Source organism: Chrysochloris asiatica, unplaced genomic scaffold (assembly GCF_000296735.1).
Source record: "Chrysochloris asiatica unplaced genomic scaffold, ChrAsi1.0 scaffold00011, whole genome shotgun sequence".
In the NCBI taxonomy this organism is placed as follows: Eukaryota; Metazoa; Chordata; class Mammalia; order Afrosoricida; family Chrysochloridae; genus Chrysochloris; species Chrysochloris asiatica.
This window is the reverse complement of record NW_006408529.1, coordinates 35156850-35171814: the sequence shown is the minus strand read 5'-3', so window position 1 is coordinate 35171814 and position 14965 is coordinate 35156850. Positions and strand designations below refer to the sequence as shown.

The following is a 14965-nucleotide window of genomic DNA, read 5'->3' as shown; positions in this document are numbered from 1 at the left end:
TGTGAGGGTTGGAAATGCAAAGGTAGATGTTTTGTAGCAAGGAAGAGAGTGATTATTTCTCCAGTGTAGGAGCGGAGGTCTTTGGGACCACCAACAGAGAAGAGCTGAGAGCGGGACCCTACCTAGAGAAGCAGGGACACCTGAGATGGAGACAGAGACGATGACATGGAGGGATGAAGCGGCTAGTATAGCACTGTAATGTAAACACTGGGCCTCAAGGTCGGTTTGAACCCTAAGGTCGGGTGTTCAAACTCACCAGCCATTCCTCAGAAACCTACACAGGGTGGTTATGAGTCAAAATCGACTTGACAGCACTTAACAACAATAAAAGAAAGAAGAACCCAAAGGAAGAAAGTGATAGGGAGAGAGAGCGAAACAAAGAAAAAGAGCCCCCATAGTACAATAACCAAACAAAATCCACTGGTATCAAGTCAATGCCGACACATAACAACACAGTAGAACTGCTCCCAAAAGCCTGTCATATTTATGGAAGAAGACTGTCACAGCAACTCCCATGGAGAGGCTGGTGGGTCTGAACCGCCAACCTTCGAGTTAGCCATCCAGTGCTTTAACCTTTGTGTCACCAGGCCTCCTTGTTGTTGTTGTTAGGTGCCATGGATTCGGTTCCAACTCAGAGACCCTCTCTAGGGTTTCCAAGGAGTAGTTAGTGAGTTTGAACCATCCAGTCATCCGGTCTCAGTCACGTGGGTACCATCTGCAAGTGTGGGTGTTCTTAAGAACTCTCCTTGTTGTTAAGTACCGTGGAGTCGGTTCCAACTCATAGCGACCCTGTACAGGGTTTTCCAAGGCTATAAGTCTTTACGGGAGCAGAACACTTCACCTTTCTCCCGCAGAACAGCTGGTAGTTTCGAACTGCCGACCTTGAGGTGAGCAGCCTGATTTGTAACCCCTAGTGTGGCGCTGTGGGTTAATGCGCCAGACAGCAAAGTCGTTTGAACTGCAAGGTCGGTGGTTCAAGCTCATCAGCTGCTCCTTGGAAACCCTATACAGGGTCGCTATGGGTCGGAACCGACTCCATGGCACTTAACAACAACGCTACCAGAGCATTGTTGTCGTTATTAGGTGCCATAGAGTCGGCACTGACCCATAACGACCTTATGCACAGCAGAACGAAACCCTGCCTGATCCTGGGCCAACCTCACTACTGTTGCCACCCTTGAGTCCATTGATGCTGCCACTTGGCCAATCCATCTTACTGGGGGTCTTTTTCTCTGACCCTCCACCAGAGCATTAGGCTTTCTAAATACTAAAGTGAAGCAAGTGATGGGGAAAGTACCTCTGCTGCCTGTGTCTAGTGTTTGAGGTCATGTAAATGTAAAGGATTGAATACACCCATCAGTAAGAGGCTTTCCCAGAGTGCACCACGGGTGAAGAAGCGGTGCCCAGAGATCGGGAGGGGCAAAATGGCAGCATTGGTGCAGTGACTGCGGTTCCTCCTCCGGGACCCGACGGCGGTTGTGGCCACGGAAGCGCAGCCCTAACTGACACACCCGATTCTCCATGTCGTCACTGTCACCGTTAAAGCGAGGTAACAGTGGGTGCTAAAAAGTGGCCCAGCCTAGTAACAGCTAGAATTCCTCTGAAACTGCCGCCTGACAGCTTCCTCTCCTCAGATTCTGTGTCCTGTGACGCAGAGACTCTTTCCGTTTCCGGCCTCCCTCCTCCGCAGCCTTACTAGGTGAACCAGACCAGAGGCCCTGTACTCCTCTCTGCATACCGGTCTCCACCTCAGGCCTTCATCTTCGTTTCTCGAGATGGCGAGCAGCCTCGGCCCCAAGGCCGACTTCATTGTCGGAGGGAAATATAAACTGGTGCGGAAGATCGGCTCTGGCTCCTTCGGGGACATTTATTTGGCGATCGGCATCACCAACGGTGAGGAAGTGGCCGTGAAGTTAGAATCTCAGAAGGTCAGGCATCCCAAGTTGCTATATGAGAGCAAACTCTATAAGATTCTTCAGGGTGGGGTTGGCGTCCCCCACATACGGTGGTATGGTCAAGAAAATGACTACAATGTACTAGTCATGGATCTTCTCGGACCTAGCCTGGAAGACCTGTTTAATTTCTGTCAAAGAAGATTCACAATGAAAACTGTACTTATGTTAGCCGACCAGATGATCAGTAGAATTGAATATGTGCATACCAAGAATTTTATACACAGAGACATTAAACCAGATAACTTCCTAATGGGTATCGGGCGTCACTGTAATAAGTTATTCCTCATTGATTTTGGTTTGGCCAAAAAGTACAGAGACAACAGAACAAGGCAACACATCCCATATAGAGAAGATAAAACTCTCACTGGCACTGCTCGATACGCTAGCATCAACACACATCTTGGTATTGAACAGAGTCGTCGAGATGACATGGAATCATTAGGATATGTTTTGATACATTTCAAGAGAACCAGCCTGCCATGGCAAAGACTAAAGGCTGCAACAAAGCGCCAAAAATATGAAAAGATTAGTGAAAAGAAGATGTCCACTCCTGTTGAAGTTTTGTGTAAAGGATTCCCTGCAGAATTTGCCATGTACTTGCACTATTGTCGTGGGCTGAGCTTTGAGGAAGCGCCAAATTACATGTACCTGAGGCAGCTGTTCCGCTTTCTTTTCAGGACCCTGAACAACCAGTATGACTACACATTTGATTGGATAGTGTTAAAGCAGAAAGCTACACAGCAGGCAACCTCATCCAGTGGGCAGGCTCTGCAGGCCCAAACCCCCACAGGCAAGCAAAGTGACAAAACCAAGAGTAAGATGAAAGGAAGAAAGTGATGTATCTCATATTTTGGTTGATACTGCAACAAGATGGGTTGTTGAATTTTCAGAAGCCAGGAGACATCACTGAAACCCAAGATAAACCAAGGACTATTATTGCACACTGGGGAAAAGAATGTTAGTACTTGAAGATTCAATGTTGAATACCTGCTGAATATTCATACTGAGGTTTTTCCTAAACAAACTTCAGTTACATCCTAGAACAATTTACTGGAGAAACATTGATTCCTGGGTGGACTATCCCATAATTGACCCATCTGAAGAGTTAAATCTGGACTTAACTCCTCCATTCTACCAAGAACATTGTTTAGGCTAGCTATTGGCCAATCCCTAGATAATAATCATCATTAATTGGCCCAGCAATTCATCAAATATCAAAGTATAAGACGAAAACATGTAATTTTTATCTAGAGCTTCCCTGTTAAATACAGTTACTTAATATATTGACTGTTAATGTATTAGTTACACTTCCTGTTTAGTTTATTAATGACAGTGGTTTTTCATTTTTAAGCCTTGTTTGTTTTATGCATCATAATAAACTAGTAAGTATAATGTAAAAAAAAAAAAAAAAAAAGAGGCAGTCTGACATAAAGAGCACAGAGCTTAAAAAAAAATGTAAAACTCTAGGGCCAAGGTCAGCAAATTACAGCCCACAGTTCAGTCTTGTTTCTGTAAACAAAGTAATAATGGAACACAGACACAGGCAGAGTTACAATAAAGCTACAATCACAGCTGAGTGCAGTAGTTGTGACAAAAATTATATGAACTGCAAGCCTAAAATATTTCCTGTCTGACCCATTAAGTAACAGTTTGCTGACCTTTGCCTTTGATAATTGTTGAACTCTTTAACTCAGTTTCTCCATTTGTCAAATACTGGTAGACCTCAACAGAAGATCTAAGTTAATAGAAGAAAGTATCTGAACTGGAAAATAGGTCAATAGAAAATTTTCAATCTATAAAACAGAAAGAAAGACTAAAAAAAGAAACTGAAACCTGGAAGAAAAGTAAAGGAAAATAGCATACATACACTATAATGGTGCTGTTACATGACATAGAGTCTGTTCCTACCCATAACGACCCTGTATAGGGTTTCTGAGGAGCAGCTGGTGGGTTTGAACTGTTGACCTTGTGTTTCCCAGTCCAGTGCTGATCGCTGATCTACAGCACCACACTAGGAGTCCATCCATACACTGTAATGAGAGATCCAAAAGAAACGAAGAGAGAGTTGGAGGGGGGAGAAAGGGAAGGGTGGACAGGCAAACAAACTTTAAAGAAATAATGGTTAAAATTTTTGCACAATTTGATGAAAAGTCATTAGTCTACAAATCCCAAACTGGATGAGCTAAAAGAGATCTATACACACATATCTAAACTTCTAAAATCCAAAGAAAGAGAAAATCTTAAAAGCAACAAAAGTAAATTCATCATGTACAGGGGAACTTCAATACAAATAGTGGCTGATGTCCTATTACAAGCAGTGAAAGTCAAAAAGCACTGGGCAATAATTGAAAATTCTGAAAGAAAAACAAAACCTAAAAAAGTTGAAAGCTAGGAATTTTATATCCAGCAAGACTGCCCTTAAAATAATGAAAGGAAAATAAAAATTTTAAGCATTTGTTGCTAGTTGTGGTGGTAGTTATGTGCCATGGAGTCAGTTCTGACTTATAGTGACCTTGTATATGGTTTTCAAAAGGAGAAAGCCTCATCTTTCTGCTGCAGAGCAGCGGGTAGATTTGAACTGCTGACCTTCGGTTAGCAGCTCAGCTCGTAATCCACTGTGCTACTAGAATCCCTTATTGCTAGCTGTACTTCAGGCTAAATTACACCAAACAATAGCCTGAATCCATAGGAAGGAATGAAGAACCTCACAAATAGTAAATATAAGTAAACATAAAGAATCCATAGATATATTTCCTCTCTCTTTTTAACTTCTTTTTAAAAACAAAAGATTGTATGAAGGAATAATGATACAGCTTTTTTCCTGGGTTTACAACCTGAATACATAAAATATATTGAAATAATAGCAAAATGGATAGGGAAAAAAGAAAGTTACGCCAGAGCAAGATGCTATATTTTACCAGAATTGAGTCAGCATTAATCTGAAGTAGATTGTGATAAAATATCCATTGTTATCTAGAGAATAATCACTGAGAAAACAACTGAAAATCAGATAAACATATACAAAACCAATGACCAACATTACTCTCAATGGAGAGAAATTGAAAGCATTTCCCTTGTGAAGGAGAACCAGATAAGGATCACCAATCGGATTCAATATTGTGCTAGAAGTCTTAGCCAGAGCTGTAAGGCAAGAAAGGGAAATAAGTAAAAGGTGCACCAGACTGCAAAGCCATTTGAACTACAAGGTCGGCGGTTGAAAGAAAGACCGACAGGAAAAATACAAAATAAAATAGGCAGACCAACTGATTACTACAAGAACAAGAAAGTTGCTCACCCAGGAGACATCAAGGCAAGTGGTCAGATCCCCTCAGAGCAAACCTCCTTCCAAGACTAAGACTCAATTGGAATATATGCTCTGACTGGTGACCACGTTTGTCACTGATAAGGAGAAGTGAGGTAAAAACAGCAATGAAGCTGTGAGCTAAGCCCTACAACGTTCAATAGACTGCTGTGAACCAGGCTGGAGACCTGGTTGGCCAGCAGTGTGGCAAGACCAGGGGACTCTTGGGCCCAGAGTCAGTGACATAGCCACAGAGGACTAGAGTGGAGAGTGAAGCATCCAGCTGATAAGAAAAGAGGGTTGCTATGGGTCAGAACTGACTCGATGGCACTTAACAACAACAACAAGCTTAATGATTACTCATAACTGCCAAACCACTGAAAACATGGCGCAGCCAAGCTGACACACTTTGGGAGGGCACAATTCAACCCATGAGAGTAGTGAACACTTTTGGTTCCATTCCTTATATATGTGTATGAGTTTTAGAAATTTTCTTAGTGATTACCATGAATATTACATTTGATAACTTGTATTGATAGCATCCAGGGAGTGTAGTGTTTCTGTAGGGTAAGCACTAGACTTCAGACCATAAGGTTGGTGGTTCAAGCCCACCAGCTGCTACTCAGGAAGAAGAGGGGACTTTCTATTCCCACACAGACAGAGCCTCATAAACTCTTTACAAGGTCACTATGAGTCAGAACTGATTTAATGGCAATTAACAACAACATGCTGAGTGAACATAATTACAAAAGAGCAATTGTTATATGAGATAACTATTGTAAAAGTAAAAAATTTTTAAAAATGGCTTTCACACTAAAAGAGACATTCTTTGATAATTTCCATGTGTTTGAGGGGAAGTTGCTGGCTAGAAGGTTGACACAGATTAACTAGGGTGAAGAAGAAAGCAATATACAATAAGGGGGAGGTCTTTTTAAAAATAATAGAGGCAGAGGAAGATGTTGGAAGGAGTGCAAGAGTTAAAGGCAACAGAGGTAAATACTGTCATATACACAATCCTGCACTAATGGTGATCTCCAAGTAGAGGCATGGATAGACACACAAGTGGGTGTGCAAGAGAGAGTGGAAGTATACCCACACACATACATAAAGGTTTGACAGAGGATATTTCTGCATGGCTATTAACCTCTGCTGCAACTATATCCATGAATGTTATGAGGCACACAGGGGGCAAAGTTATGAAAACATCTTAGACATAAGCAAGCAGCTTCAAGGAATTAGTCACTGGGCCTGTGGGCCCATCATCTCGGGGACACCTAAATCAATTGGCATAACATAGGCCACAAAGACAATGTTCTATATCCTACTTTGGTGAGTAGCAGCTGGGATCTGAAGCACTCATGAGCAGCTATCTAAGGTATAGCCATTGGTCTCTCCCTGCTTGGTTCAAAAGAAGAGTAAAGGAAGTTGAAGAAGTATGGAAACAAGTAGTCCAGTAGATGAAAGGACCATATTAACAACTCTGAGACCCTGAACCTAGAAGAACTATAGAGTGTCCAGCTACCATTAACAACTGTTCTGAAAGGGATCACATTAGAAGATCCTGGATAGAGTGCATGGAAAATGTGGAACAAAACTAGCCATAAGAAAGACCAGGCTTAAGATCAGAGGCTACTGACACCCCTGAATGTATGGTCCTTAGTTACACTTCAGTTCTGGAAATGAAATCACCACCTTGGCTCAATTTTCAGGCAAACAATCGTCAGGTTAATAAGGGGAACAATAACACTAGGGAGATAACGCAACTCAGAATAATCTGGGATTTGAAATAAAAAAGGCAGCATTAACCCAAGGACAAAGTTCAGAAGGGTTAGGACAAAAGGAGGAATAGAAACCAGAAACAAAGGTAGAAAGCAGTATCAGTGGCGCTGCACTGTGGGGATCGCAGTCACTGAATTGAAACAAGATGGATATGAAGCATTGAATAGAAAAGCTTACCTGCCTGTAAACCATCACCCAATTCACAATAAAAGGTTAAAAATTTAATTAAAAACAAAATCAGCAAAGGTATTAAAATGGTACACATGAAAAATATTTAACATGAAAGAAGAGAGAATTTATAGAACATATACAGAAAATAAAAAAGTAGCAGATAGAAATCCAAGAATGAACCAAATACTCCAAATACAATCAGAATGTTCCTTAGAAGCAAAGATGATGAGACTTCATCTCCCTAACTTTGGAAATGTTGAACACCTCATCAGGAAAAACCAAATACTAGAAAAAGGCATCAAGTTGGGAAAGATAGAAAGTGAAACCCTTAATGAAATGGATTGGCCCAAGAGCTGCAGCAATGGACTGAAGCATAACAATGATCAGAGTGATGGTATAGGACTGCACATCATTTTGTTCTGTTATACATGAAGTCACCCTGAGTCAGAGCTAACTCAATGGTAAATAGCAACAACAAGTGGTTGATGAAATGAAAAAAGATTTTGGGAAGAAATTTACCATACAGTCGTCATGATAGGGATAGGGAAACTGGGTAATGTCATTCAAGTTGTTGTGTTTTAATGGGTACAATTAGCCTTGCTGTTCTTGTTGTTAAGTGCCGTCGAGTCGGTTCCGACCCATAGCGACCCTGTACAGGGTTTCTGAGGCTGTAAATCTTTTACCGGAGCAGAAAGCCTCATATTTCTCCCGCAGAGTGGCTGGTAGTTTCAAACTGCTGACCTTAAGGTTCATAGCCCGATTCATAACCACTATGCTACAATTAGCCTTAGAGGCAACATAAACTAGTGGTTAGTCCAACTCTAAAGGCAGCCTGGTGGTGGTGGTGTGCTGTGGAGTCAATTTCCACACGTAGCGACCCTGCATAAAGTTTCCAAGACTAAATCTTTAAGGGAGCAGAACGCCTCATCACCCGTGGAACTGCTGGCAGTTTCAAACTGCTGACCTTGAGGTTAGCAGCCTGACTGGTGACCACTACACTACTAGAGCTCCTATAGCTAGCCTTCCTGGATACAAATTCTAGCTCTGCTGATTTGCCAGTTATGACCTTAGCCATGCTACTCTATGCCTCAGTGTCCTTATCTGTACAAGAGGAGATGATTGTACTACTGAGAGGGTTAAATAAGTGAGTATATTAAAGCTGGCAGACATGATATGCTGTGTGTCATTGCCATTGGTTTGTTATCATGCAATGGGGAAGAAAAAAAGAACTTAACTTAAAATGCTCTAGAGGTTGCAAACCATCAGGTGTGGACAACACTGAGGGTACCAGCAAGCATCGAAAGTAAGCCATGTGATCATACAAGGAGTCCTAGTGTGGTGATGTAGAATCAGCATTGGACAGCTAACCACAAGATTGGCAGTTCAATCCCACCAGCTGCTCCTCTGAAACTCCATACAGGGTCATTATGAGCTTGAACCAACTAATGGCACTTAATAACAACATACAAGCAGAAGGTCTCTGACAACTTCAGAGTTCTTAAGAAAATGGAAGAACTGTTGGAGGAAGAAAAGATAAAGGGAGAGAATGGGGCATTTGGCCTAAAATAACCTTCAAAATATATAAACCTGAAAGGTGCCCTGGAGTTTAACTCAGAGAAAATTAAAGATTAAAGGTGTCAGATTCAGAAAGGATTTTTCTAAAGTTATGGGAAAGAAAACAGAAAACACTGGAGCCTGAAGCTGATGGTGTTGAGTTAATGAATGACAAAGAAAAAGCAGAACTCTAACCACTGTTGATTTGCGTCTGCTTTCTGAATGAAAGAGCATTTATGGGCTTGGCAATATGCTTAACACTTCCCACATGAATTCATTTAATATCAAAATTCAGGAAGGAAGAAACAAGCACTCTCTTTTAAAGAATAGTCTAGGAGGGCAGTGGTGGGTACAGAGGTAGAATTCTCACCTTTTCATGCAGGAAACCTGGGTTCAATCCCTGGCCAATGCACTCCATGGCCAGCCACCACCCATCTGTCAGTGGAAATGTGCATACTGGTGTCATGCTAACAGGTCCCAAAGGAACTTCCAGACAAAGTTCTATTTGTCTATGGACAAAGCATGATGCAGGAAGCATTAAAAGAAGATAGAAGGAATACACAGAATCACTGTTTAATCAATCAATCCATTGCCAAAGAGACAATTCTGGCTCATAGCAACCCCATATGACCAAGTAGAACTGCTCCATAGGGTTTCTGAGATTGTAAATCTTCACAGGCACAGACAGCTGCATCTTTCTCCCACAGAATGCCTGGTGATTTTGAACTGCAGACCTTGCAGTTAGTAGCCCAACCCTTTACCCACTGTACCACCAAGACTCCTTAGAGTCATTGTCCCACGGAATAACTGACCAACATTCAACCATTTCAGGAGGTAGCATATGATCAAGAAATTATAGTGTGGAAAGAAGCACAAGCTGTACTGAAGGCATTGGCACAAAACAAGGCTCCAGGAATTCACAAAATACCATTGGTATGTTTCACAAATAGACACAATGCTAGAAGTGATCATCTTTACTAAGAAATTTAGAAGGTAGCCACCTAGCCAAGCTATAGGAAGTTGTTGCTATTAAGTGCTATCGAGTCTCTTCCAACATATGTGACCCTATATAGGGTTTCCAAGGCGTGGCTGGTGGGTTTAACTGCTGACCTGTGCTTAGCAGTCCAATGCTTTCCCTACAGTGCCACACCAGGAGAGATTCATATAAATGCCCATTCCAAAGAAAGGTGACCCAAGAGAATATGGAAATGATTGAACAATATCATTAATATTATATGCAAGTAAAATTTGTTGAAAAAAATTTAAATGATTGCAGTTGAAAATTTTAAATTACAAAAACAACGACAGGGAACTACCAAAAATTCAAGTCAGAGTCAAAAGAGGATGTGGTACAAGGGATATCACTGTTGATGTCAGATAGATCTTGGCTGAAAGCAGGGAATAATAGAAAGATGTTTACCTGAGTTTCATTGAAAAGCATCCAACTATGTGAATCATAACAAACTATGGAAAACATTTCCAGAAATGGGAAGTCCAGAACACAGTTGTGCTCATGAGGAACCTGTGTATAAACCAAGAAGCAGTCATCGAACAGAAGAGGGAATACTGCAGGGTTAAAATCAGGAAAGGTGTGACTTACTATACTTGGTCAATCTGTATGCTGAGCAACTTATCTGACAAACTGGACTATGTGATGAAGAATGTGGTAGCAGGATTAGAGGAAAACTCATATTAACAAACTGTGATACGCAGATGCCACTAAGTTACTTGCTGAAAATGAAGAAGCCTTGAAGCCTTCACTGATGAAGATCAAAGAATACAGCCTTCAATATGGAATACACCTTAACGAAAACAAAAATCCTCACAACTGGACCAACAAGAAACATCATGATAAACAAAGATAATACTGAACTTGTCAAGAATTTTACTTGGATCCACAATCAATACCCATGGAAGCAGTATTCACGAAATCAAGTGATTTATTGCATTAGGGAAATCTGAAAAAGAACTCTTTAAATTGTTAAAAAAACAAAGATGAGGCTTTGAGGACTAAGGTATGGCTGGCCCATGTCATATTATTTTCAATCTCCTCATATGCCTGGGAAAGCTGGAAAAAGAATAAGGAAGACCAAAGAAGAATTGATGCCTTTGAATTATGGTGTTGGCGAAGAATGGATTGCCAGAAGAATGAACAAATCTCTTTTGGAAGAAGTACAACCAGCATGTTCCTTAGACAAGGAGGCAAGACTTTGTTTCACAAACTTTGGATGAAGAGGGACCATCCTGCAGAAGGAAATCATCCTTGGTAAAATAGAAAGTCAGCAATAAAGAGGAAGACTCTCAATTCAATTTATTAACACAGTAAGTACACTAATGGGCTCAAACATAGCAGTAGTTGGAGGATGGCACAGGAGCCAGGCAGTGTTCAATTTGTTGTTATAGGGTCATTATGTGGCAATGCAGGATAATGCACTGGACTGTAAGGTCAGTTTGAACTGCAAGGTCAGTGGTTCAAACCTACCAGTCGCTCCTCGGAAACTCTACAGGGTCACTGTGAGTCGGAACCAACTTGATGACACTTAACAAGAAACAACAACATGAGCCAACTGATGACAGCAATCTGCCTCAACAACAACAATAGGCCTCAACATGCTTTTACATCTCTTACCTTATTTAATTCCTCTAAGCCTCTCAGGCAAACCAGGTAGATATCATTAAGCTCAATTTACAGATGAAAAACAATGAAGGCTCGCAAGTGATAAGCCTGTTTACAACTGTACAGGCAGCACAGCAACAAAGAATAACGATGAATCCACAAAACATAATTTGTATGAATCTGGAGGATATTAAGTAAAACAAGTCATGTACAAAAGGATATGTATTGTAGAATACTGCTTTTTAAAATGAGCTCTGGTAGTGTAGTGGCTACAAATCAGGCTGCGAACCTCAAGATCAGTAGCTCAAAACTACCAGCTGTTCCGCTGGAGAAAGATGAGGCTTTCTGCTCCCGTAAAGATTTACAGCCTCAGAAACCCTGTACAGGGTCGCTATGAATCAGAACCAACTCCACAGCACATAACCACCACCACCACTTTTATTAAAAGACAAAGATAGTTATACACATAGAAATTCATGCTCTTTGCTGGTTACCAGGAATGGGAGAGAGAGGGAAGGAGAATCACTCCCTAGACAGTAGACATGTGTTATAGAATTAACAAAGCAACACCAAGTGTCAGTGAAGTTAACACAACTTAAAGGATGACACTAAGAAATACACAAAAATAAGGGACATCACTGGTGAATGATATAAACGGCACAAATTTGGCAACAACTGCAGTTACAACCAAAAACATACGTGAGTGATTACATAGATTCAGATTCGAAGGTAAGTCAAAAAGTATCATACAAACCTCTATTAAACCAAAATACAAAATGTGAAATTGTTTCTCAACATATTCTCCATCTAGGTCTACATACTTCTAAAGGCAGCATTAACATCTCTCTGACCCTTTCCTGAAGAATTCTGTGCTCTTTGATTTATACCAGAAGCCTTGACATCCACAAGGGGCTCAAATCATGTTCCTTTTTAATATTGAGTTTGTGGAACAAAAGGAAGTCTGAATGGACAAGCTCAAGGCTGTAGAATGAATGGGGGTAAGGTTTCCCAATAAAGTTCTCAGAAGACAGCCCTTGCTACCCTCTAAGAATAAACAGATGCAGTCATGATGGGGGGAGGGAGGGAATTCCTTAGCACAACTTTACTGGCCTTTTTCTCACTAGTACAGTTTTCCATTTTCTGAAAATTCCTTCTTAATAAATTCTTGTGATCATCCTGTGTCCTTTGAGAGAAATCTATCAAAAGCACCCTTTTGGAAACCAAAAAATCCTTAATCATCATAACCTTCTGAGCTGACCTCTGTGCCTTGAATTTATTGGCCCAGAAGATCCCCTCAGAAGTCATTATTTTGATTGGCCCATTTTTTTTAAGGCATCCTAAGTGACTAAGAAGAAGCTCTGGTAGCATAGTGGTTACGAATTGGGCTGCGAACCGCAAGGTCAGCAGTTCGAAACTATCAGCTGCTCTGCAGGAGAAAGATGAGGTGTTCTGCTCCTGTAAAGATTTACAGCCTCGGAAACCCTGTACAGGGTCGCTATGGGTCGGAACCGACTTGACGGCTCTTAACAACAAGTAGACTAAGAGTATTGCTTCTGAGAACTTGTTTGCAGCCATCTACTGATCACAGAGGTATGTTTAAACACATTTTGTTTGGAATAAATCCATGAATTAGAACCCTAATAGCACTACTTGTTTACTTACTTTTGTACATTTGTATACAGGAAGATCTATGTGACAATATATAGGTATATTTGTAGACATAGCTCTACACCTGTTTGTGATATGTACATATATTCAAACATATAATAATGCACATAGGGAGCAGAGTTATGGATTCCTCCAGACATAATCACACACCTTGCAGGATTGGTTCACTGCTTTTGAAGGTTTAGGACTATAGTTTCATGGGGTGACTAGGTCAGCTGTCACAAGATAGTCTATAAAGTTTATGTTCTACATCTTAATCTAGTAACTAGCATTTAGGGTCTTAAAAGCTTGTGATTGGCCATCTTGAGATACAACTATTTTTATCTACTCATCTGGAGCAAATGAGAAAGAAGCAAACCAAAGACTCAAGTATTTAACCAATTTCGACAATCAATTGCCTACACAAATCATAGTCTCATCTATACAGAGACCAGAAGAATTAGATGGTGCCTAACTATCACTATCAACCATTCTGATAAGGACCACAATAGATGATCCCAAATAGAATGAGAGAAAACTGCAGAATAGAACTTAAAATCTTTTTTTAAAATGCCAGACACTTAACTGGATTGGAGAAATATGGGGAAGCTTTGGGACTATTATCCTGAGAAATCCTTTAAACTTTGAACTGAAATTATTCCTAGAGGTCACCTTTCAACTAAATAACAGATTGTCCCATAAAATAAACAGTATCACCTTTTACATTTAAATATTTGCTGTTGCTAAGTGCCATCGAGTTGGTTCTGACTCATAGAGACCCTGTATAGGGTTTACAATGAATGATTGGTGAGTTTGAACCACCAACCTAGCAGTTCAAACCAACGTTGCAGTTCAGTGCTTGTCCTACAATGCCACATCAAGACTTCATATTTAAATATATGTTGTTGTTGTTAAGTGTAGTCAAGTCAGTTTGGACTCATAGCAACCCTGTATAGAGTTGTTGAGGAGCAGCTGGTTTGAACCAACCATAAGGTTGAGTGCTTATCCTATGGTACCACACCAGTACATACATATTTGAAACCAGTCAACACTTACCCTAAAGCAAAGATGAGAAGGTTGGGGGCAGAAGGGAGGAAGAAGCAGGGAAGCAAGAATAATGGAAACAGAGCAACCAGAATGGAAATAATGAAAATGTTAACACAATCTGGAAAATGTAACCAATGTCACTAAACAGTATATGTAAAAATGGTTAAATGGGAACCTAATTTGCTGTGTAAGCTTTCATCAAAAATTCAATGCCATATATATATATATAACAGCAGTATAGAAACTACTAGCTGTTCCACGGGAGAAAGATGAGGCTTTCTGCTCCCATAAAGATTTACAGCCTCAGAAACCCTGTACAGGGCAGCTATGAGTCGGAACCGACTCCACGGCACATAACCACCACCATATTGTTGTTGTTGTTGTTGTTAAGTGCCATCGATTCTGACTCATAGCGAACCTGTATAGGGTTGCCAAGGAGCAGCTGGTGAGTTTGAACTGCCGACCTTGCAGCTCAAAGTGACCATACAGTCCAGCCATTTCCTGCAGAACCACACCAGGACTCTGAGATATATATATAATTTTTTTTTTTTAATCACAGACAATAAGTGAAAGGACAGGATCCAGTATCTAGGCCTCAGACTCAAAATTTCATGCTTTTTCCTAGATATTGCTTCTATCATAACTGCTGTAGGTCTGAACAAGAGTCTGCAACCTACAAGACCCATCAGATATGGAAATTCATTAGATATCATGTAATAAAATACCATGTTGCCCTTCATTTCATAAGAAACTATTAAATGTCTTGGGCTGGATGCTATTTTACTATAAGTCAATTATATTAATTGATTGAATGACCATACTCCTAATATTTATTGTTGTTGTTAGGTACCATCAAGTTGGTACCAACTCATAGTCACCTTATGCACAGCAGAA

At 40.7% G+C, this 14965-nt stretch overlaps 2 pseudogenes; one reads left to right on the top strand and one right to left on the bottom strand.

The window, feature by feature from the left end:
* The first annotated feature begins 1775 nt into the window (after positions 1-1775).
* On the top strand, positions 1776-2792 carry LOC102827700 (annotated as a pseudogene).
* A 3671-nt stretch (positions 2793-6463) lies between these two features.
* Positions 6464-14965, bottom strand: part of LOC102827327 — a 20594-nt pseudogene continuing 12092 nt past the window's right edge.